At 38.6% G+C, this 22590-nt stretch overlaps 1 protein-coding gene across 1 annotated transcript in view; it reads right to left on the bottom strand.

Moving 5' to 3' along the window:
* LOC148013533 (uncharacterized) overlaps window positions 1–10599 on the bottom strand; it is a 184267-nt gene extending 173668 nt beyond the window's left edge. The window contains exon 1 of the mRNA XM_087668651.1: window positions 10558–10599. The gene's annotated coding sequence lies outside the window, so the exon portion shown is untranslated. The remainder of the gene's footprint in view (window positions 1–10557) is intronic.
* Window positions 10600–22590: the final 11991 nt, after the last annotated feature.

The raw sequence follows: 22590 nt of genomic DNA, 5'->3' as shown, positions 1-22590 counted from the left end.
CCCTTACTTCGGATGGGGGCCTCTGTGATAGATGAGCAGAAGAGGGGTGGTTCAAGGAGACTCCTCCCAATGACAATATTCACGAAACTCCAACTCCCAATAATCACATCTCTGCTCAGAAGAGTAGCTAGACAGAAGCTCCTCATCTGAGTCATCAAAGCCTTGAAACTGGTTCTAGTGAGACATCGTCCAAACTTGCGATCACCCAGAAAATTACCACACAAGATATTGTCGCCTCCAAAAGATGGCAACTAGCTGCAAAAGCTAACCTGGAAGCAATAAATGTGCTGCCGAGAAAAGTTGCCGCCTGCACAAGAAAGCTAATGACTAGTCACCACGAAGGGTCGCCTCTGCTAAGATCTCCACATATGGCTGCGTTTGCAGCAAACGCAAGATAGACAACCTACGTTTGGCAACTGGGAAGCTCCTCTGCACAACAGATCTCAACATTGTGTGCTCACTTAGGTGATGATACCTTGTGAGAGCGTGCAATGGAAGAAGGAACACGAACACACACACACACACACACACACACACACACACACACACACACACACACACACACAGAGAGAAAGCAATAGATGAAGGAAGAAAGACTGCACTAACAAAAGAAGAATGCTGAATACAAAGATGACTGATCAGTCCTTGCACACAACCCTAAGCATCAATGAGGACACCAAATCATATTGAGATGGTGATGGCAGCACCAGTGTCGGAGAGTGTCAGAGACGAAGAGTGCCAAGCTTGTAAAAGACAAGTGAAGTGCCAAGTGAGGGAGAGCTGCTATATATAGCCAACTCCCACCAAAACTGGCTGACTGCAGAAATATGCCCTAAATCTAGACGGTTGCTCCTGGGAGAGGCAATCAATGCTGGCTGACTGCTCCTATGCAGTCTGATTGCAATAAATGCACAGTCTGCTAATGTGGCAGCCCACACATGTGGCACAAACAATAGCACACACTATCACAAAAATAGACAGCCTAGGAAAAGCACACTAATATGTGCAAACACAAAGAAAAGACAGGAAATGACCCTAAAATTGCCAAAGCTCCCATGTCTCTATCAAACTTTGACAGGAGCTCACAACCAAGAGATGACAGACTGGCATGACTAAAATAGGCAAGCTAACAATTACAAGGTTGACATACTCGTGCTATGGCTTTTTAACAATGGAAGCACGCGGACCATGAGGTGCACCTATTGCAGCAAGAGGCAAGGACAGTCACACCATCACGAACTCTCACCATCAACCTTCACTCCCTACACCATCATAGTATGTGACTCGTGAGTCTACCCACATGCACTCCACGTGCCATCTTGTTATTCTAGGTGATAGAGATTGTTCTACATTGGCTATCGCAATCATATGCTCAAGGAAAAAAGACATATATTCCATGCACTAATCCCTTGTGAGCAAAAGGAGGCTCTAAGACCTCGTGAGGCAACAAGCTCTCCTAGAGGCTGTAAACCATCACGAGGCAACAAGCTCTCCTAGAGACCATGGCAACAAGCTATGACGGTTTCCCCTACCTACTTTCGGGTAAACTTGTTGCCACGACCCTTAGCTTCCCAATTTGCACCATCAAGAGAGAATGCCTGTTCACCACCATCTTCAGCTCTGTAGTCCCATCCGTCAAGGCTATCACCCACCCATGGCTCCACAGGAGCTGCACATTTCCACTACCATGTATGACTCCTCAGACACCAACTTTGATGATGGCCTCAAGGAGATCATCTATGATATCTATCCCTCCCTTTCTAAGTGGATTTGTGATACCCCTCCCTCCCTTTCCTCTTCTACTTGGTTTCGAGAGACCACCTCTAGGAACTATCTAGCCTCCATTTCATTGCAACCTTAGATGCCTTCTTCAACACTACCGGCTGTCATTCCTTCGTCATCAAACATATCAAAAGCCATGATTCATATGTTTTTGAATTCCCTATCTCCTTTAGAGGGGCACTCAATTGGAGGGAATCTCTTTCCTCCCATTTCAGAGGAGGTCACTACTCATCTTTGGCTCTTTGGGCGGGTCCACGAATTACATGAGTTGTTTTGACATGGGAAAGTCCATCAGTTGCTAAAGCACACATTAAATTAATTCAATATAAATGAACCTTAATTTGAAAGCTTCAATAAAGTTTCATTTGATTTATTAAATTTGGGAGTGGGTCAAAGTTTTACACAGGGACACTTACATTCAATAAAATAATGGCCAAATAATTAAACTTTATGCATAGATTTAATTAGTTGACTAAATAGCAGGCAAAATGCAATGGAAAGCAAGAATAACACCAGGAAAGGCAAAAAATGCAACTTTTCTACCACGTGGGGTTTATCTGGGTGAATCATGGCTGTCCCAGATCACACTATCACCTAACATTGTTGATCATGTTGTTTTGAAGCTAGCAAAGTTGTTTCTGGAGTTAGCGAAGCTGTCCCATGAGCCAACAATGCCAATGGCAGTCTTGGACTTTGCAATGGCCGATTTGGGCAGGACAATATTATCTAGAACTCGACGATGCAGTTCTAGGGCTGATCATGTGGTATTGGAGCTGGTTTGAGCACTTCTGCCAGGTCTTCTGTTCTTTCTGCTATGTTTTGTGGCATCCTAGAAAGATCTATCATGGCACGCCTTAACGGAGGGTTTTCTTCTGTAGTGATTGAGAAGGATCTAGGTAATATTGTGATCATCTATGCAAAGGCTAGAGTGCTAGCTACATAGGAAGTGAAGATCTTGTCTAGTTCAAACTTTCCTAACATTGCAAAAGGAGAATCAGGGAAGATCTTGGGTTTAGGCACGTTGATCTTCTTCTGGTTTTGTGGAATTCATGGTAGATAATCTAAGATGTAGTGTTCTTGGTCTTAGCGGGTAAGACAAACTAGAGATAGGTTCTTGAACATTGCAAATCCATTGAGCACATGTACTGAATTGGCATGTTGAAGGCTGAGATTAGCATTCTCACTCCATTCTTCTATTTGCTTTATTGTTGTTGAATTTCAGTCTCTAAGATAAGAGTGCTTGCTAGTTAAGATCTGATGCCCTTTGGTTTACTGAAGGCCAATTTCATTGATCATACATGATGTGGAGTTCAAAAAATGTTTTATGCATTTGTTCATTAATTAGAAAACATTGTGTAACAACATATAGTTGAACAGTAATCAAAACTTTGGGTGAAATCTTATGGAGTTCTACACTAAGGAAGTATAAAATGTGCCAAACAAATACAACCTGCAAATTGATAGCAACACCCAAACTATCTTGTACAGGTTCCTAGTGGCACAAGATTTAAGTGTATCACCTCAAGTATGGTTTCAAGTGAATGTCAGGACTGAACACATGCTGATCAAGTGCCACATGTTGTTACAGGCATACATCATATCAAATCACTAGCTTTTATATATATCTGACACTACAAAATGGGGAGCATATGAAAAAACTATAGTTACAATGTGGCTCCCGTGCTTGAAGTGGTAACTGGTTGATTGGTTAATATGTGGTGGAATGGCCACCATGGGTGTCATGCCTAGGTACAAGCTTCTTGTGGGAGCTTGAAGATGAGTGTATCGTCATGAAGGACTTTGCTGACTGTGAATTGTAAAAACTGGGCTACTGGCTTAGCTTGAACATGTTAATGTTATTTTTTAAAAGTATGAGTTGAGATAAGTGGTAACATGTTAGGCCAATAGTTCCTACATGTGTCAAGTTGTCGGTAGAGTGTGTGCAACCTGCATCAGATGATGTACCAACTCTTTTCTTGAACACAAAGTCAGGCATCCTATTTTCCATTTTTTGCATAAAGATAGAATGAATTGATTGAAGAAAGAAGTAACGTTTATAAGAGAGCTCTTTAATGAGATTGGCCTCTCCCTTGACTTTGGAACTTGTAGCTGATTTCCCAAAAACCTTACAAGCAACAGTGACACATACTGCCCACAGCATTACTCAGTATGACAATTACAGATCTCAAATGGTGACCATGGTCTTGTCACACTGCTGGATGAATATTTCTGTGACATCAGGCATCTTATCATCTTGCACAGAGATAGGTTGAACATAAATAAGTCTCTGTAAAAAATTTAGTGGTTTCTTTGTTTACAGTCCATGCATTTTCTGTCTCTTTGAGAACACAACCAAATAGCATTTAAACATCTTGATTTAAAGGGACAGAGATAACAAGTATACACAATGGAGTTACTTTTTGTGTGAGACTTCTCTTGCACAGGGATGTTAGATATGCTCAATGCCGCACCCTCATAAGGTGCCACCAATGATCCACGGTGCTCAAAGTTGTAGGGCCCCCATTATGACGAGAAGTCATATGTGAGCCCGGATATTGGTTGAGTCTTGACTTGTATGTTTGATGAGGTCTATGTAACCGGATGGCAAAAAGGTGACCATTGTGGGTCTAATCTTTGGGTTAGACGGAGTAGTTAAGCTGGTAGCAACTCGAGACACATTGCATAGAGTTGCAGGATAAGGGGGTTATCAGGGACCCTAGCCAACGATAAAGGGAATATTCCCATATTCCCTAGCCAACTAGTGGAGGTGCACACAGAAGGTCAACAGACACGTGCCCAACAGACACATGGGCATATGAAAGGTCAATAGAAACGTGCACATGGAAGGTCAATAGACACAGATGCATATGGAAGGTCATCCATCACGACCCCCTTCACAGGCTATAAAAGCTAAACCCCTTCACAGCAATCATGAAACCAGCCTTCCTCCTCGGATAGGGTGGTAAATCCCTGATTACAACTTAATTACAGTAGCAAACAATAAATGCAAATCTGAAAATAGAAATTTACCTACTGATCTTGGACAATGCACACCTGATTGGCCCCAAAATTGGCACCCCTTTCGGTATTTCTTTAGCTTTCTTAAAGAAAAAGTTGATTTACAATGGGATTCTCCCAATCCCTTTCGGTACTTCAACTCCCCTTGCTGTCCGAAGTGACCAGCAAGTCTTCAATCTACTTTGCCCCTTGATTCGGGCACTTAATTGGCCTTCACCCACTTCATAGACAATGGAAATGCCCCAAATTCAATGGCTGGTTAGTCCTCCACCTGAATTCAGCTGAAATTCACCTTCAGCCTTGTTGAATCCAAGTCTTAGAGCTTCCAATTTCTGGCACGCTTCCCAAGGCTGATGCTAAACCCTAATTTCCGCTGTAAATTAGGGTTACAGCAGAGAAATCACAATTTCTAAGCCTCCAAGGGTCCAAATGTTAAGATCTTCGGAGCAAGGATGTGAAATGGCTGGGAGATGAGAGGGAAAGTTGTAGAGAGAGAAAATTCAGAGTTTTGCCACGAAGAATGACTGAAAATCAGTCAAGTGTAGCTGTTGCCCTACCACAACAGCACATAGATGCAAAGAACTGAAGAAAATCAGTCATTTACTGTTGTTGCCTTGCCTCAACAACTTGTAGATGTTGTCTCCTGCTATTGATTGGTCTTCTTTTGCCCCTGGCTACCTATGAAGGTCCTCCAATGGCTACAAATCAAACCAGCAACCTCCCCTCCCTCTCTCTTGTAGGCTGAATTTATAAAAATGCCTCTCCCCAGCCTCTAAAGACGTCTTTCAGTCTTGCATGGGCATTTTTTACGAGTGTCAACCTTCCCAAACGGTTTTTCCAGCATTTTCCATAATTAAATATTAATTTTCAGTCTTTAAATACTGAAAATTAATCTAATAATTATTTCGGTGCCCTAAAAAATAATCTGACTGGCCAACAATTAAATTGGCTAGGCAACTTCCATTCCTAAGCGTCTCTTCGCCATCTTTGACCATCAAATTGACATTAGGTACCATTAAACGCCACTTCTCTAGTGTCATCAACTGACATTTATGGCCAAATGGATGACCTAGGCCAACAATTGGCACCAAATACCACCAAGTACATGTGCAGCATAGCTCATAGCAACTTTTGCCTTTCACATCCTGTGATTTCATCGGATCCCGAGCTCGTAAATTTACTTTAACCCCAATTGCACCTCATATGTGCATCATTTACTTAATCATGTGATTAAAAATTAATCCACATATTAAGTGAGGCTTCAAAAATACATGTGTCATGACAACCATCTATCATCTATCTTTCACCAAGTCAAAGTTGTTCTAGCTAGCCTTAAGCTCTTTACCTATCTTCTGTCTAGATCGTCATCTAAGCTTCACAATGGAAGCGCACGGGTGGACAAAGCCATCTTTGTATTAGATGTTTAGAGCTAAAGAATTTTTTTATTCTCCTCTTATCTGTTGTATACTCTCTATCTCTTTCTCAAATTCTATTCGCTGCGCCGTGTAATTTTTACATAGTATCAGAGCCCAAGGGACTCTAGGAATCGAAGAGTGCGCAAGAGGCAAAGACTTCAACAACAAAGAGGAACGATGTCGTCTTCCGGAAGCGGTTCTGGCACATCAAGAAGCGGTGCAGGAGGTAGTGTTGCTATACCAGCTATTCAAACACTGAGGATTCGTCCACCAACCTTCAGCGAAGGCAAGTTAGATGGTACGAACTACACCTTGTGGAAGCTCAAAATTACAACTATCCTTGATTCTTATGAGCTTTTGGAGACTGTGTTGGGGACTTTAAAACCACAGCCTATCCCCAACCCATTAAATTCTAGTGTGATGATTCCTCCAAATGCAAATTTTCTATGAGCTTGGAAACGAAGGAATACAGATGCATTGTATGCCTTAGTTACAAGCTATTCTGACAGTGTTTTAACTTTGATTCAGCATACAACCAAAGCATCAGAGACTTGGAATATACTGAGGAGTCAATATGGAATGCGAAACCAAACAAGGATTCAAAACTTGGAAAATCAACTAGCAATGGATAAATTTGCTAAAGAAGAGACGACTGAAGCATTCATCACTCAGATTAAGAATCCACGCGACCAGATAGCTAGTGTTGGGATACAAAAGACTAGCGAGGAGCTAGCAAGGAGGTGTCTTCGGATTTGTCCACAAAAGTTTGATGGACTAGTAACTGCCCTTAATACACAGGTGAGACCTCAAGCTTTGACTTTTGAGAAGTTTTGTACATTATTGATAGAGGAGGAGTTGAGGCTGAAAGCCCGAGAAAGAAGCAACAATGGAGATGCTGCATTCTCTACCAATACAAAAGACAAAGGTGGTTCCTCCACCAAAAATGATGGTAACAAAAAGAAGAAAAACGATAAGAAGATGTTTCAAGGAAAGTGCTTCTACTGCAAGAATAAAGGACACACAATCGCAGATTATCGTGTCAAGAAGGCAGATGAAAAGAATGGTACCCTTAAAAGTAAAGGGAAAGAGATAGCCAATACGGCTGAAGCAGAGTTGGAGTTATTCATGGCGACCACTGAGGAAGTGTGCTTCTCGGCGCAAGAACAATCTACCATTGACTTAAGGGTGTTGAATAGTGGGGCCTTCCGTCACATGACCAACAAGAAAGGTCTATACAGTTCTATGCAATCTCTACAAGAATCCATCACTATGATGGTTGGAAATGACGCAAAATGCCCTGCTGCGGGCACACGTACTATTTCTTTTGTTGTTGCAAATGGTGAAGTCAAAAAGCTCTCAAATGTGTTGTACATTTCTGAAATTAGGAGAAATCTATTATCAGTTGTTGCCATAACTGATCTTGGTCATGAAGCGAGGTTCAAGAAGACAGGTGCAAAAATTCTCGACAATGCTGGCAAAGTTGTTGGCAAAGGAGAAAGAAGGAACAACCTGTATGAGCTAAGTACTCTTACAGCCACCGTTGGAGTGGGCGCAAATAAGCTTTGGCATAAATGATTTCGACACATCGAATTTGCAGTGTTGAAGGAGATGCATAAGCAAGGTATGGTTACTCACCTCCCTGCAATGATTGAATTGAAAGAACCATGTAAAGCTTGTATAATGAGCAAGCAATAGAGAAATGCATTTCCTCAAAAAAGTAAGAATAGAGCACAAGCTCCTCTAGAGTTGGTGCATGCTAACTTGTGCGGTAAGATGCCTACACAGGCCTTGGGGGGATCTTATTTTATGTTGATTACTGACAACTACAGTAGGAAGATGTGGATGTACTTCCTTTATGATAAGGCTCAAGCTTTTGGTAAGTTTAAAAAATAGCTAAAACTTATTGAGAATGAAACAGGAAAAAGTGTGAAAAAATTTAAAACAAATAGTGGTGGTGAGTTCAACTCAAAGGAGTTTGAAGACTTTTGCAAGAGCAAAGAGATCAAGCGTCAATTGACGACACCTCATATATCTCAGAAGAACGGTGTTGTGGAACGCAAGAATCACACCATTGTGGAGATGGTAAGATGCATACTAAAGGGCAAGGAATTGCCTAACCATTTTTGGGTTGAAGCTATTAATACTGCAGTCTACATTCTAAATCAGAGCTACACAAAGGCTCTCAAGGGAAAAACACCTCATGAGGCTTACACCGGTAAGAAACCATCTATCACGCATTTCAGAATTTTTGAATGTGAATGTTATATACATGTTTCGAATGAGAAGAGAAACAAGTTAAAACCAAAAAGCAGAAAATGTATCTTCTTGGGTTATAGTGATGAGCAGAAGGCTTACAAATTATATGACCAAGAGGCAAAGAAGATCATCGCGAGCCGTGATGTGGTATTCAAGGAGCAACCGCATACAATGGAGAAGAAGACAAGTTCTTCCACTTTATCATCAAGGAAAGAAGTAGTCCACTATGAACCTGTCCCGAGAGCTGTCTCTATCCTTAAGGAGGAGGAAGAATTATCTTCAAATGATGAGGAAAAAGTTCACCAACCTGACATCACCCTACTAGAAAAGCCATTGCCGCGCTGGGTGAAGCAACTCTATGACCACAATAATCCTATGCCTACATCTGTTGAGGAGAAGACAAACGGACCAAGGAGGTCTCAAAGAATAGAGAAGCAAAGGAGGACTTCTGCTCACATAGTCAATATGGCCTTGAAGGCTAAGATTATGAGAGAAGTAAAGGAGCCAACTAACTTAGAAGAAACACTTGCAGATCTAGCATGGAAGGCAGCTATACAAGCCGAGTATGCCAGAATAATGAAGAATGACACTTGGGAGCTAGTAGATCGGCTAGCAAAGTGGAAAGTTATTGACACCAAGTGAATTTGGAAGCTAAAGTACAAGGCTGTTGGTACCTTAGAAAAGTACAAAGCCAGACTGGTTACACAGGGATTTTCACAAAGTGAAGGGTTTAATTTTCAAGAGTCATTTGCCCCAACTGCTAGAATGACCACTATTCGCACAATACCTGTAGTGGCCGCCCACAAGCAATGGCCAATTTATCAAATGAATATTAAGTTAGTGTTCTTAAATGGTGACCTCAAGGAGAAGGTATACGTGGCTCAGCCACTAGGATTTGAAACCCCCCATTCTGAGAACAAAGTGTGTAAGCTAAAGAAGGTATTGTATGGGCTGAAACAAGCCCCTAAAGCATGGTACCATCAGATAGATGAGTTCTTTTTAAACTTAAACTTCAAAAAATGTGTCTTAGATGCTAACTTGTATGTTTACAGGGATGGTAAAAAGTCTATAGTGATTGTCCTATATGTGGATGACATTCTTATTACACGTGACTATAAAGATATGATCAACCAAACTAGTGGAGGTGCACATGGAAGGTCAACAGACACATGTGCATATGGAAGGTCAACAAACACAGGTGCATATGGAAGGTCATCCATCATGACCCCCTTCACAAGCTATAAAAGCTAAATCCCTTCACAGCCATCTATCATCTATATTTCACCCAGTCGGAGTTATTCCACCTAGTCTTAAACTCTTCACCTATCTTCTATCTAGATCGCCATCTAAGCTTCACAATGGAAGCGCACGGGTGGACAGAGCCATCTTTGTATTAGTGGTTTGGAGCTAAAGATTTTTTTTATTCTCCTCTTATCTGTTGTATACTCTCTATCTCTTTCTCAGATTCTATTCGCTGCGCCGTGTAATACCAGGCCAGACCAACGAGTCAGTGAGGTCAATCAATTATGAAAATGGTTAGTTTTGCTGCAACCAATTTAGAGGTAGTGCCCTGTATTCAATGTGTATAGAGAGCTTAAACACAGCACTTCTATAATTGCACTATAGCTTTCTTCGAGTAAGCTTGTTCATAGCATAAATAATCCCATCCTTCTCAAACTCAATACTTGTAAATTATCTAGGATCAGATCTCAGCTTTACTGTCACCTTCTCCTTCTTGTCAGTTGAATGTATTTGCTCTTTCTTTCCTTTTTTAGCAAGTGTTATTCTTGGAATTAGAGCCGAGACCGTTCGTTCAAAGAGCTGAAATGGATACAAGACAGACTGCAATTCCAGTCCGTGATATTTCCTCATTTCCCCTTAGTGAATCTCTTCGGCTACGAAAGATTTTCTCTTAAAACACCATATCTCTTTTGCGCAGGCATGCTCTGCGCATTTCATGCCTGCGCATTTTCTATCCTCCTTCCAATGAATCAACGCCGATTATTCTATTGATTTCAAAACGTATCCAACCGAATAGCTGCCGGACATAATGGAATGGCTAATTTGCAAGGAGAGAAGCACTTACAGCCGTGGCTACTGCTAGGTGACGTGCAACCGCATAATCTTCGACGTCGCTGAGGGGCTCGGGCCGATGGCGAACTCGAGAGACAGCAGCAGCAGCAGGAGCAGTGGGTCCTGCTATGACCTGCAGCACTTCTTCGTTCTCCTTGTCGAGAGAGAGGTCCACAAGTCTCTCTTTCTTGACCAACCTGCTGTGAAGTGGCGCCATCCTCGACACGGTGGCAACTTCGTGTAAACAGCCAGCCGCTCGCTCTCTCTCTCTCTCTCTCTCTCTCTCTCTCTCTCTCTCTCTCTCTCTCTGCATGTACCTCTCTCGAGTCTCCCTCAAGGTCCCATGCTTCGGTTGACGATATAGCCACAGAAGGAGGACAGGGAGGCGCGGTTACTATCATTGCTTAGTTACACTATTGTGTAAAGTATGGTTGGTTTGCATTAAGGGAGAAACCATCTCTACACACTCTTTTTTGGTACACTTTTGTATGGTTAGTTTGCGTTAAGGGAGGAACCATCTCTCGTAGCTCTACATACACGCTCTCTTTTTTCTTGGTAAAGCATTTTCTTTCTTCTTCTCAGAGCCACAATAGGCACAAGCAAATGAAGTAGTACACCTTCAGGATGTTATGTGTCATACCAAGGCCCTCCCCTCCTTCACTATGATTTGATAATGGTGAGGAGAAGGTGGGTAGATGATCAATGGACAGGTACCCACCAACATGATAGTGGGCTTGTCAAGGGGTAGGAGACCCACGTGGCAACGTCCTAGTTGTTTGAGGGGATGGAGTAGGAAAGAAGAGTGAGAATGGAGAGGGAGAGGACAAGATGCAAGGCCAATAGCACTACCTCTCTCTCCCTTTTCCCCTCCCCGCACGACAAATTAGCTCTACCCCAAATCTCCCACTTCCCTAAAGAAACAAACTCCCATCTCTTCCTCTCCACCACTAAGCCTCTCCAGCCTCTAGCCCCCTCTCCCTATGTCGACATAGCCCCCATCGACCAAGCCATGTACTTGTCCCCCTGCATCAGCACAGTCGTCGTTGACCAGGCCCTAAACCTTAACCCCCCCCCCCCCCCACAAAGCGAGCAAGTAAATTCTTGTTGATAAGTTAATTAATTAAGTTAATTAAGTTATATAATTATATAATATTTAGTGAATTACTTATTTACTTATGACTTAAAATAATTATTTGTTCTATTTTATATACTTCATTTATTTATATATATCTCTCTTAGTTAATTAGTTAATAAGTTAAAATAGATATTGTCATCAACCTTCACAATTTGACTGAGTTGGCATGCACTTCCATGTAAAATGGTTATTGTAAGGGTGGGCTTGAATTTGTGGATTTGGACTAAACTTTACTCAGCAATGAACTCTCTTGAAACATGTTCCAACTATTTGAAACAATAGATTGTCTTTGTGGATTTTCTCATGGATTAGGAACTTGCATGGATCCAAATCCATAAGCACATCCACAAACATTAATTAAATGTACATTTGTATTTATAAAACATAAATGGGCTAAAGAACTAAAAATAAATGCTTTAAAGAGAGATAAGGGGATAGAGATTAGGAGAGTTGTGAGAAACTCTAGAGAAGGAGAAAGATGGGGAAGACAAAGTGAATTCAGAGATATAAGATTGCATATAATTGTAAAAAGGGGGTATAAGTATTTATATGGGGTGTGTGTGTGTCTCATATATTATTATTATTATTATTATTAACAGAAGGTCTAGGGGAAATACATGTCTATTCTAGGGCTTCCCCCAAAGCACATCGCTACTCACCACATGGTGCTCTCTCTCTCTCTCTCTCTCTCTCTCTCTCTCTCTCTCTCTCTCTCTCTCTCTCTCTCTCTCTCTCTCTTCCCTCCATTGGCTTGTTACCTTTGCCCATTCCACCTGTTGCCGCCACCCTTTGCATCACTTGGAGCTACCCTAGAGAAAGAGAGAGAGCGAGAGAGACTACAAGCCTCTGGTTTCCATTGCAACTTCTTGTTGTTGTTGCTGTCATCATTTGCATGCTACCTCAAGGGGGGGAGAGAGAGAGAGAGAAACCTCATAGTTGTTGCTAACACCAGCACTGGCTCATGCTGCCACTAACATTGTTGGCATCTACCACCATTAACATCACCATCACAAGCTTCTCCGTAGCCACATCATCATATGCATCACCGCTACTATTGTAAACTGAGTTGACACCCTCCAACACCATGGTGCAGGCACTATTCCCCGTGGTTGGGGCCCCATCCCTACATGAGAGAGAGAGAGAGAGAGAGAGAGAGAGAGAGAGTGTGTGTGTGTGTGTGTGTGTGTGTGTGTGTGTGTGTGTGTGTGTGTGTGCATGCATTGGAGTCTACTTGTGATAGAGAATTGAGAAAGAGGAAGGCGAGAGAGAGAGAGAGACCTCATTATAAAAAAAGAGAGAGGGGAAGAGGGGTCAAAGACAATTGTACATTAGGAGGGAAAAGAGAGACTTTGAAATTCGAATTTAGGTTTGTGGGGGCTTGGAGGTTTGGGATGAATGTAGAGGTTCAAGGATCACCAAAACCACAAGCAAAATATAGTCTCCACTTGCCTCTTCTCTCTCTCTCTCTCTCTCTCTCTCTCTCTCTCTCTCTCTCTCTCTCTCTCTCTCTCTCTCTCTCTCTCTCTCTCTCTCTCTTTTTGTCCTACCCACTTTCCGCCCCTCTTTCTCCCCACCCTCTTTTTTCCTCTTTCTTCTCTCTATCTCTTTCTTTCTCCCCTTCTTTCTTTCCCACGCTCCTCTCTCTCGTTTTTATTTCTCTCTCCTCTTTTTATATTCTTCTCCTCTCTACCTATGTAGATATGTATTTTTTTATTAAAAAATCACTTTTTTCTAAAGTTCAATCTATATATAATATGACATCATATCATGACCTTTGTCTACACTTGAGCATGCAGTACATCAGCTACTAAGAGATAAGTACACTTATCCCTCAAGTTGAGATACATGAAAATGCTTACAAAAGAGTGAAAACTAATGTGGGTGATCGTATTGATATACACAAGTCAAAAATATGTGCACCAAACAATACCATGCTCTCCAACGCTTAATGTAGTTGTTGTTTTTTAAGAAACTAAGACCATACGTGAAGCATATTTGATGAAGAACAATAAGCTTTTTGAAATGCATTAGCCATTTTTCTTGAAGTATTGGAATCCAATATGAATTGGATAGCAAGGTACCTAAAGGAGTAATGGATCATTGTCTTTAACTTTAAAATGAGTCTTTTGGCCGATGATGGTCTGCACATTAGAGTATTTGGGCCCAATGAGGGTTTTTTGGATGTTTAATTCAGCACTCCTGTTTGAAGTACATTCTTTAAAGGTGGTTGATAGCAGCAATTGGCATCATAGTTTTTTTTTTTTATAGTTCTCTCCTCCTTGGCCTTTGATTTGTTCAACACCTTGTTACTCATTGGCTCTTGAGTTATAGGCACCACATTAGCTACAAGAAGAGCTTTTAATGTACTTTAGGTTACCAACACATATCATTATCTTCATAGAAATGTTGCATATGCACAAACATTTTGTGCACCCAACTTGGATTTGTACTTTTTCTCTTTTATAATTTGTCTCTTCTTGTAGGCATTCCTTTGTGGTTCCATCTTCAGTTTCCTTTTCAATTCATGCACCTAACCTTTGACTTCACTTTTGCTCCTTTTTTCATTTTTTCTCTTTTAGTAGGAATAACTAGGTTAGGCTTTGTTTTTCCCTTGCCAAGTATATACCACCCTTGCTATTGGTTGATCTAAAACTATAAATAAATCCACCTATTGAAACATACATCTATGGGAAATCTATTATGTGTTCTTTTGTGATATCACCTAGAGCTAAATTTGGAGTAGTATACGGTACTAAGCCCCTTCCTAGATAGTGATAACCCTAAAGGCTCAAAGGGTTCTATTAGGTCTAGTGTTTGTAAACTATGTTGGCCTTCTATTTCTAATTTTATGGCTTAATGTCTCTTATTCCTTGTTCAAACTTTGAATGGTCTTCAAATATTTTAGCTTACTTTAAGTAATACTCCCAAAGGCATCATAAAACTAGTTAATGCTACATTAATTACCATGCTTGAGTACACCTTCATAGACCAGTTGTGTGTCTACTGTATATGAAATACAATGTAGAGATTTAGGTTGTGCTAATGGCTCTTTGCACTTTGGAGGATGAACATTGGAACTTGAAGGGACTTGGCTCTATCAGAAGTTAAGAGGAAGTCTCATGCTCAAGAATCCACGAGCACTAATAATCTCCTCAATTGTTGGCTTGAAGTTATTTTGTGCATCTTTAACCCATACATAATAATAATGCAACTCCATGCAATTTCCAATGCACTATGATTGTCACTAAAGATGGTGGTGGCAGATGATTGCCCAACACACAACTCGAATAAAAGGTGTTTGAGTCAAACACACTCAAACGCACTCAACCATACTCAACTTCACAAATAGAAGTAACCACAATGGGCTACTTCTAGCTCAACCACAATATGCATGAGTTCCGAGCATGAAGCAAAAACCACTTGTGGATACATGAGTATCATAATAACTAGCCTAACTAGAATTCAAAAAGGCATTTAAATCTAGAGCTAATGATCCCCTCGTGCGATAAATAGCCAAGAGTCAAGTACCACTCAAATAGCGATAAGCATATATCTGTCTCCTTGATCAAGAAAGTAAAGGTTGTATAGCATCTTCCATAATGGAAATATCGTGATTGACCAAAATATGCTTAGTTTGTAAATGTTAACATGTATTGTCAAACATATGTCTAGTAAATAAGTTGTGCATAAAATAGTCTCAAGGTAGAAACTATGTGGCAAAGCTTGACTTTTGATCATGTATCATGCCATCTCATTGAGAGGTCTATTCTTTCTCTCAATTATACCTTTTTGTTGTGTTGTACATGGCACTTCACATTGGTGTTTTATCCCATGTTTAGCCAAAAATGTATAAACCCTTTTAGACATATACTTCCCCCATTGATCAAAATGGTGAGTATCCACTTTGGATTATGATAGGTTTTCAGTAATGAATATAAACTCTTTGAAGCATGAATAAACTTCAAACTTAGCTTTTAAAGGGTGTACCCATGAAATCATAGAATAATTATCAATAAAAGTCACAAAGCATAGGTAGTTTCCAAAAGATAGTCAGACTACAAATGTTATTGTGTTTGCATTATTGAACCATGAATATCACGGAGTCTACATATAGGATTAGAAACTTTGTACAAGTGCTAACCCTCATAAATGTGCTTTGTAAGTGCCTCAAGAGTAGGTAATGAAGATACCACACCATATTTCTGTAGGGGCAACAAAATAGCAAATTTCAATGACCAAAATGTGTATGCCAAAGTTTCAAACTAAAAAGGCCTACAAATTTACAATTTGGAGAAGCCATATCTTCCACACAGTTTCCATAATTGTTCAGCTTGTATAGCCCACAACACAGTGAACCAAATGTAATAATTATATCACTACTTGAGAGATCATGAGCTATATATGTGTTATCCACAAATTTGACACTCAAGCCAATCTTGGTGCAAGTGTAGAAACTAACAACCAATTCCTTTTATCTTTGGTACATATAAATAAATTGTAAGTGTGAAACTACTACCATTACTAGTAGTCAATATAGTTTATCCAACTCCTTTAATAGGATAAGAGGAGTTATTAGCACATGTGATAGTATTTCCATTTGGAGAAGACTCAAGAGACATGAATAGATTGCATTGAGAAGTGATGTGCTTAGTGGCACCATTATCAAAGTCCTAAATATTTAAAACGACAGGAGACATGTAAGAATCATGTAGAGAATGGTCATAGTTGCATTGCACATTAAATGCTCACTTTGTATCATGTGCAACTTTTGTTGAGTCTAAATTAGAAGGAGAGGTTAGTCTCTTTCATAGCCACTTTAAGAAAATCCTTAATGGCATGATCTCTTGCCTCAGTACCTATAAGACATTTTACTATCATTTTTCTTCTCAACCTAATCGGCCTTCTTTGTTTAGACAACATTTGTAAATTTCTACTTACTAGCAAAAGAGGTGACTTTCTCTTTACTTTTTTAACTAGATAGAAGCTTGACTTGCAACGGCATAATGGACCTATTTTGCCAAGTTTGCTTTTGTTGTAGCAAAACACAAACCAAGTCATCACATGAGAAAGCATTTGGATTTCCTTTCATCATTAAATGAATAGAAGACATAAAACTCTGATAAGAATAAGGAAGACCATTGAGAACAATTTGCACAAAATGACTTGTTTGGCAAAATCTCATTTGCAACAAAATCTCACTCTCTAGTTTCTTATATATGTAATATGAGCTTCATTTCTCCCTTGATACGAATGTGCAAGTATATCTCAAGCTTCTTCAGCTATCTTACATGAGCAAATGTGTAGGATCATAACACCTAATGTGATCAAGGCATGAACCTCTACATATCTCTACCATTCCAATAAATTTGCTCAAGAGTAGGTGGTGATGGCACTTTACGATTAAGTAGAGTAGAATTAGAACTTGCAACATCCTCAACAACATCTATTTTTGCTAAAATTGCAACTTTTAGAACCACACAAGGATGTACTTCAATTCCATAGACAATGTTCCAAACCCCTTTTGCAACCAATACATGATGTGTAATATAAGCTAACAATGGATAATTGGTTCCATCCAACTTGTTCTCAATAGCCAACATACAAAATACATCATTGTTACCAGCGATAGCCATTAACTACACTTGATGCAACAGCTTCTTGTATAGAGGAAAATCTATGCAAAAGAAACCTACGCTATATAGCACAATATAGAGTAGATTGTAAAGGATCTTACTTGCAAAATTTATCATTGTCAGAGATTTTGCACAAAGGGATGAAATCACCTATGTAGTATTGGCAACAATGTAGACAAAAGCCAGCATGAATGTGAATAAAATATTTGACAATCCTAAGCTATATGAGCTTTCTTGCAATATTTGTCCACTTGCAAATGTTCATTTTCTTGATACGAAAAAAAAGCATATGGTATTATTGACTTTGCCCAATAGGTTGAAGCCCACTCTAATACCAATTGTTGGATTTAGAGTTGTAGGAATGCACACATACAACTTGAGAAGAGAATAAGAATCTTGAAAGCACATAACACAAAGTAAATCAATAGTGAAGATTAACAAAACTAAGTATAGCCTAGAGTGAAATAGGTATATATACAAGGCCAGGTAAAAAAGGCCTCCTCGAGAGGTAAAAAAGTGCATCGACTGTCCTAAGTGTATTTACACACATTACTACAAAAATATGGTAGTCTAGATTGCAATTTCATCCTTGGCCACCACTCTAGCCAACTATCATAGCACTAACGCTTAAGAGCTCCTAGTTGTTTCCTTAACTCTATGTTGGATCTTCCTACCAAGCTCATTATTCTTACTGCATGAAGCATTCTCGTGGAATCCTTAGCATTCAGGAGCATTTTCCAAAAAGAATTTGATTGTGAAGTCCATGTTTGAGTTATCCTTGTTTGTTAGAAATTACATCAACTCACAAAATCTTTAATGAGAGGTTATGTTTGAATTATCCTTGTTAATTAGACATTCTATGTAGCTCACAAGGTCTTCAAAAAGGATCTCTTGCAACGAGAGATTAGGGTGGTCTAAATCATACATTTGATTAGGGATTCTAGATTGTTTGGGTGAGTTTATCTCAGATTAACTCCTTAGTGGCATGTACATACTCCTTTAGGTGGATGTTCAAGTTTTGCTTTAAGCTATTTAGGTTGGTCTATTTAGCCCTAATACTTAGATGCTTTCTACACACAAGTGTGGTGTTTTTGTACAATTACGATGGTGATGCTAGTATGGTCCTTATTCTCTACAAGTAATTATTTTGTATTTCTAGGGGGAAGTTTGCTCAAGTCAAAATTTATTCAAATGGCAAATCTCTATTTCTAAAAAGTTTGTAAGATTTCAAATGTTTTTTGTTTTATGAGAAGCTCTCTAAATGTTGATATCCAAGGCTAATCCTATGCATATGGCACTAGCTCCCCAGCTTATAAAGTATTAGCAACCTTTTTGGGTGTATGGATATGTAATCAACTTGCAAGATAAAACTCATGCTATTTACATCAAGAATGGGTCTTCTAGTGTACTTATATGTTTAGGACTCGTACAACTTTTATTTGTTATTGCTAATACTACTCAAATTCTTGTCTTGCATCATGGCTTGTTTGATAAAATGTAGATTTTACCTTGAGCTTGGGTTTTCAAGTGCCTAAAGGCTTAGATGGTTGGTCATTCACTATTTTAAATATTTAATGACACTAGATACGTCTCATGCTTGTGTCTTCTCACATGTCAAATATAACTATGATTGGGGATATAAAACACAAAAATTTTACCATTTATGTAAACTTTTTTACTTGATGTATTGCTTTTTTCATTGATCTCAATTGTAGAGGTTAGTAGACTACTATTTCAAGCCATCAACAATACTTGCTCATCTTTTGTATGCTTTTAATGGGACTTGCTTATGGTCCTTGATTGATTTTTTGTGCACTTAGGATGTCTCCTTTGCTTGCTTCAAGGTAAAAAGTTGACTTTTTTACAAAGTTTGACCTTTCTATGTGTGTCCAATTTTGCATGTCAATAAATTATCGCCCTAAGTCACAAAGTAGGAGAATCTTGTATCTTTTAGGGTTTGATAGTTTGGAGGTCTTCCTACATGCATAGGAAGTCCCGACAAAGTGAAGTAAAAAATACAACTCTTTTACTTTGAAGGAGTTTCTTCATGCTTTTTTATCTCTAGCAATTAAAAGAAGGGTCTAGATTTACTAGGAACTATCTTTAGTACTCATTCAAGCTCTAGTACTTAGAATTAGTTGAGATTTGGTCTTCCTTTGCAATAGATTATTGATCAACAAGAGTCCTATTTGCTACTTTGAAAGTGGTTTTTGAGCTAGAAATTTTGGAATTTGGGGCTCTCAAGTGCATTTCACGATATGAATTTACCCTTGAGTTAAATCCAATGTACCAATGGATTGATTGACAGGAGATTCTTTTAGATTATCAATTGCTTGATGCGACTAAACTTGTTTGTGATTTTATATGGAATGTGTTTTAAGATCTTGATATTGTATTTCATGATATATTTTTGAGCTATTCTAGATAGGCTTATATGGATACCTTGGAGTTTTGAGTTATTTATCGTATTTTGTATATTAAATTCACTTTTCTCTTATAGTGGATTGGTTGTACTTATTGATAGGTTCTAATGAGAAGTGGTTGATAATGCACGGATGTTTTAGACATTAATTTATGAATTTCTTGGGTAGTTTGAAATTGTGATGTGATTTTTTATTTAATTTTATGGTTATATTAATGCGCAATATGTATCATTGAGCTTTTGTAACCTTTTATGTGGCTTTTGTATGTGAGAAATGTGCTTTATATATGGGATTTATATTTCAATAATACTTTGTGCCTTAAAAAAAGGTGGATTTAGGGTATTTTCTAACTAGCTAGCTCAAAGTGGAAGCTACTTTAAGCCTTGAGTAAGAATGAAGTGATAGTGTAGTGTAGATGCAAAAGGGTGCTACAATGATTGTGATCCCTAAGTAATTACACACACACACACCCCCTTTTGATCATCCTGGGATATTTGGTACATTAATTGCTTTCTATTCCTTCAATCAACAATCTATAGGAAATAACTAAATCATGTCATTGTCACTAGCTACAAAAGTTAGTAGATTACGATAGTAATGAGTTTCTCACCAAGGTAACCTTAAAAGATTTTGGAGGAGAATATATCTTACTTTGCAATGGATGAAGTATTGGATAGTGAAATTCTCAAAGATTACTTGTCCAATTCAATAGGGAACATTAAGAAGGAGTCGATGGATGTACTAATAAAGTAGTTCAAGACTTTTAAAATTAATATTAGTAGTGCAATAAATGTGATACAATTAGCCCAAGATACTTTAAGGTCAAACACCTAGTGTAAAAAATGCCATTAAGTGGGATACTTTGTAACCAGCAAGTGGTTGTTTTCATGTAGATTTGTGTAATTTTGATCCATGCTTCTTGGATATGCTTCAACGGAAAAGTGATAGCCTACTTTATTTTGTTCCATATGCATGTGCACACTTCATTTTACTATCCTATTCTCTAGTTCCTTGATTCTTAGACCTTGACCATGTGTGTGCACATATGTACTCCTTTTCATTCATTTTTTAAAATAAATACATGTCTACATTAAAATAAATTGCACCATTTCAAATCAACACAATGCATATTAAATTATATTTATAGACCATCAAACCCACACTAATTTGATTAATAAAATGATCCTTGCCATTCCCCTTTTCATGCAAACATGCACGAAATACACAAATGATTGTAATTAATGAATCACTATTGTGATATTGTGCATGCTTGGCACCAAACACCATATATTCTCAATATTAGAACCATGCATCTAGAGACCTAAGTTAGTTCATCATGTTTGGGGTTTATGCTCATAAGTTTCAATCTAATCTTGCATTAATTTCACAAAAAAACAACTAATTGGTGGGATTTTTAAGCACTAAGGATAATGAACGAGCTATCCAATTTCTTACCGTGTGTGTTAACCATCATCGAAACAGAGATTGAATGCGTGAGTATCCTATGTCTCCTAATGCCCGAGAGTTCAAGGGTTTTTGAGTTGCACTACTATAAAAGGAGGCTATGGCAGTGCGTCATGTAAAAAGTTTGAACCTCCTTATGCTACAGAAACTGTGTCTCTAGCAAATCTGTATGTATGTATAGCCAATAGTATGGGCTATTATAAGTCTCTTCTAGCCATGACTAAAGTTGAAAGAAAATATTTATGTCATGTAAAAAGGGTGCTGAAAACTTATGACATGATGGTTGAAAATGAAGATATTTCGGGCATTCTTTTGGGACTGATTACTATTGACACATTGACTGAAATATATGTAGCTGCTCATACAGAAAATCAAGCTAAAAATCAATCCATACAAGTATGTACATTGGATTTTTATCAAACAATTCAAGAATTTGTTGAGTAGGAAGACATTGGTTTACTCAACAAGGCTGAAGCGCAAGTGGAGACAAAATACAAGACGGTGGATAAGAAAGTTAAGCATGTGGTAGTCCCACTGTCTCTTGAAAGTGAAGGGCTGGCTGATAGGGCAGCAAATCAGCCAAGTCTTCGTGATCCTTCCAACATTGGTCACAAGTTCACATTTGAAAGTATAAAAGAGCTCAAAATAGGTGAAAATTATTTCCTTTCGCCGACTGAAAAACACTCTTTTATGCAAATACTAAAACATCCACATCAATTCACAAGCCACCTTTCAATTTCCTCTAAGAAATATATGTTACTTAAATACATTCAAATTTGTTTAGTCATTTTGGTTATCCAATGCTATTATTGTAATGTATCCGTAATTGAACTTATTTAATTCTATAAACCCATATTTATTTAAACCATCTTGAGTATTATAATAGGCCCATGAAATTATTTTAGTTTGCATACAATTTGTTTCAATAGTTTAACTTCATCTTTTACCTAAAAACTCATAGTATTTCCAAGTTGCTTGACAAAGTTACTCATAACCTCAATAGTCTGCACATAAAATATTAGTATTTGTAAGCACTGAGTAGCACACATGAAGTTGAACCATAGATAAAATAATAATAAATAAAGAGAGTAATTCTTTAATAAATAAAGTAATTAATAAAGATTAAATGTAAATGATATACTACATATGTAGTATATCTCTTGTAAAAAACTTAGTAAAGCACAAGTGATGTTTGAAATAGTCACGCTACAATGTGAGCATGTTCTAACTATAGTTGACTTCATTTGTATCTCTCCTATGCCACCTTTGATCACCTCTAGCACTTTACTCCTGTTTTAACTTATCTAAAGCAAGCATAATGCTATTTTTTGCTAAAAGCAAGATCCTATACTAATTTAGAGGCCAAAAAACATGTGAAGAGTGCTATCCAT

Source organism: Lygodium microphyllum, chromosome 26, assembly GCF_053477565.2.
Source record: "Lygodium microphyllum isolate KBCC chromosome 26, Lygodium_microphyllum_v1.1.10, whole genome shotgun sequence".
NCBI lineage: Eukaryota > Viridiplantae > Streptophyta > Polypodiopsida > Schizaeales > Lygodiaceae > Lygodium > Lygodium microphyllum.
Note: the sequence above shows the minus strand (reverse complement) of the source record. Positions and strands in the feature narration are given on the sequence as shown.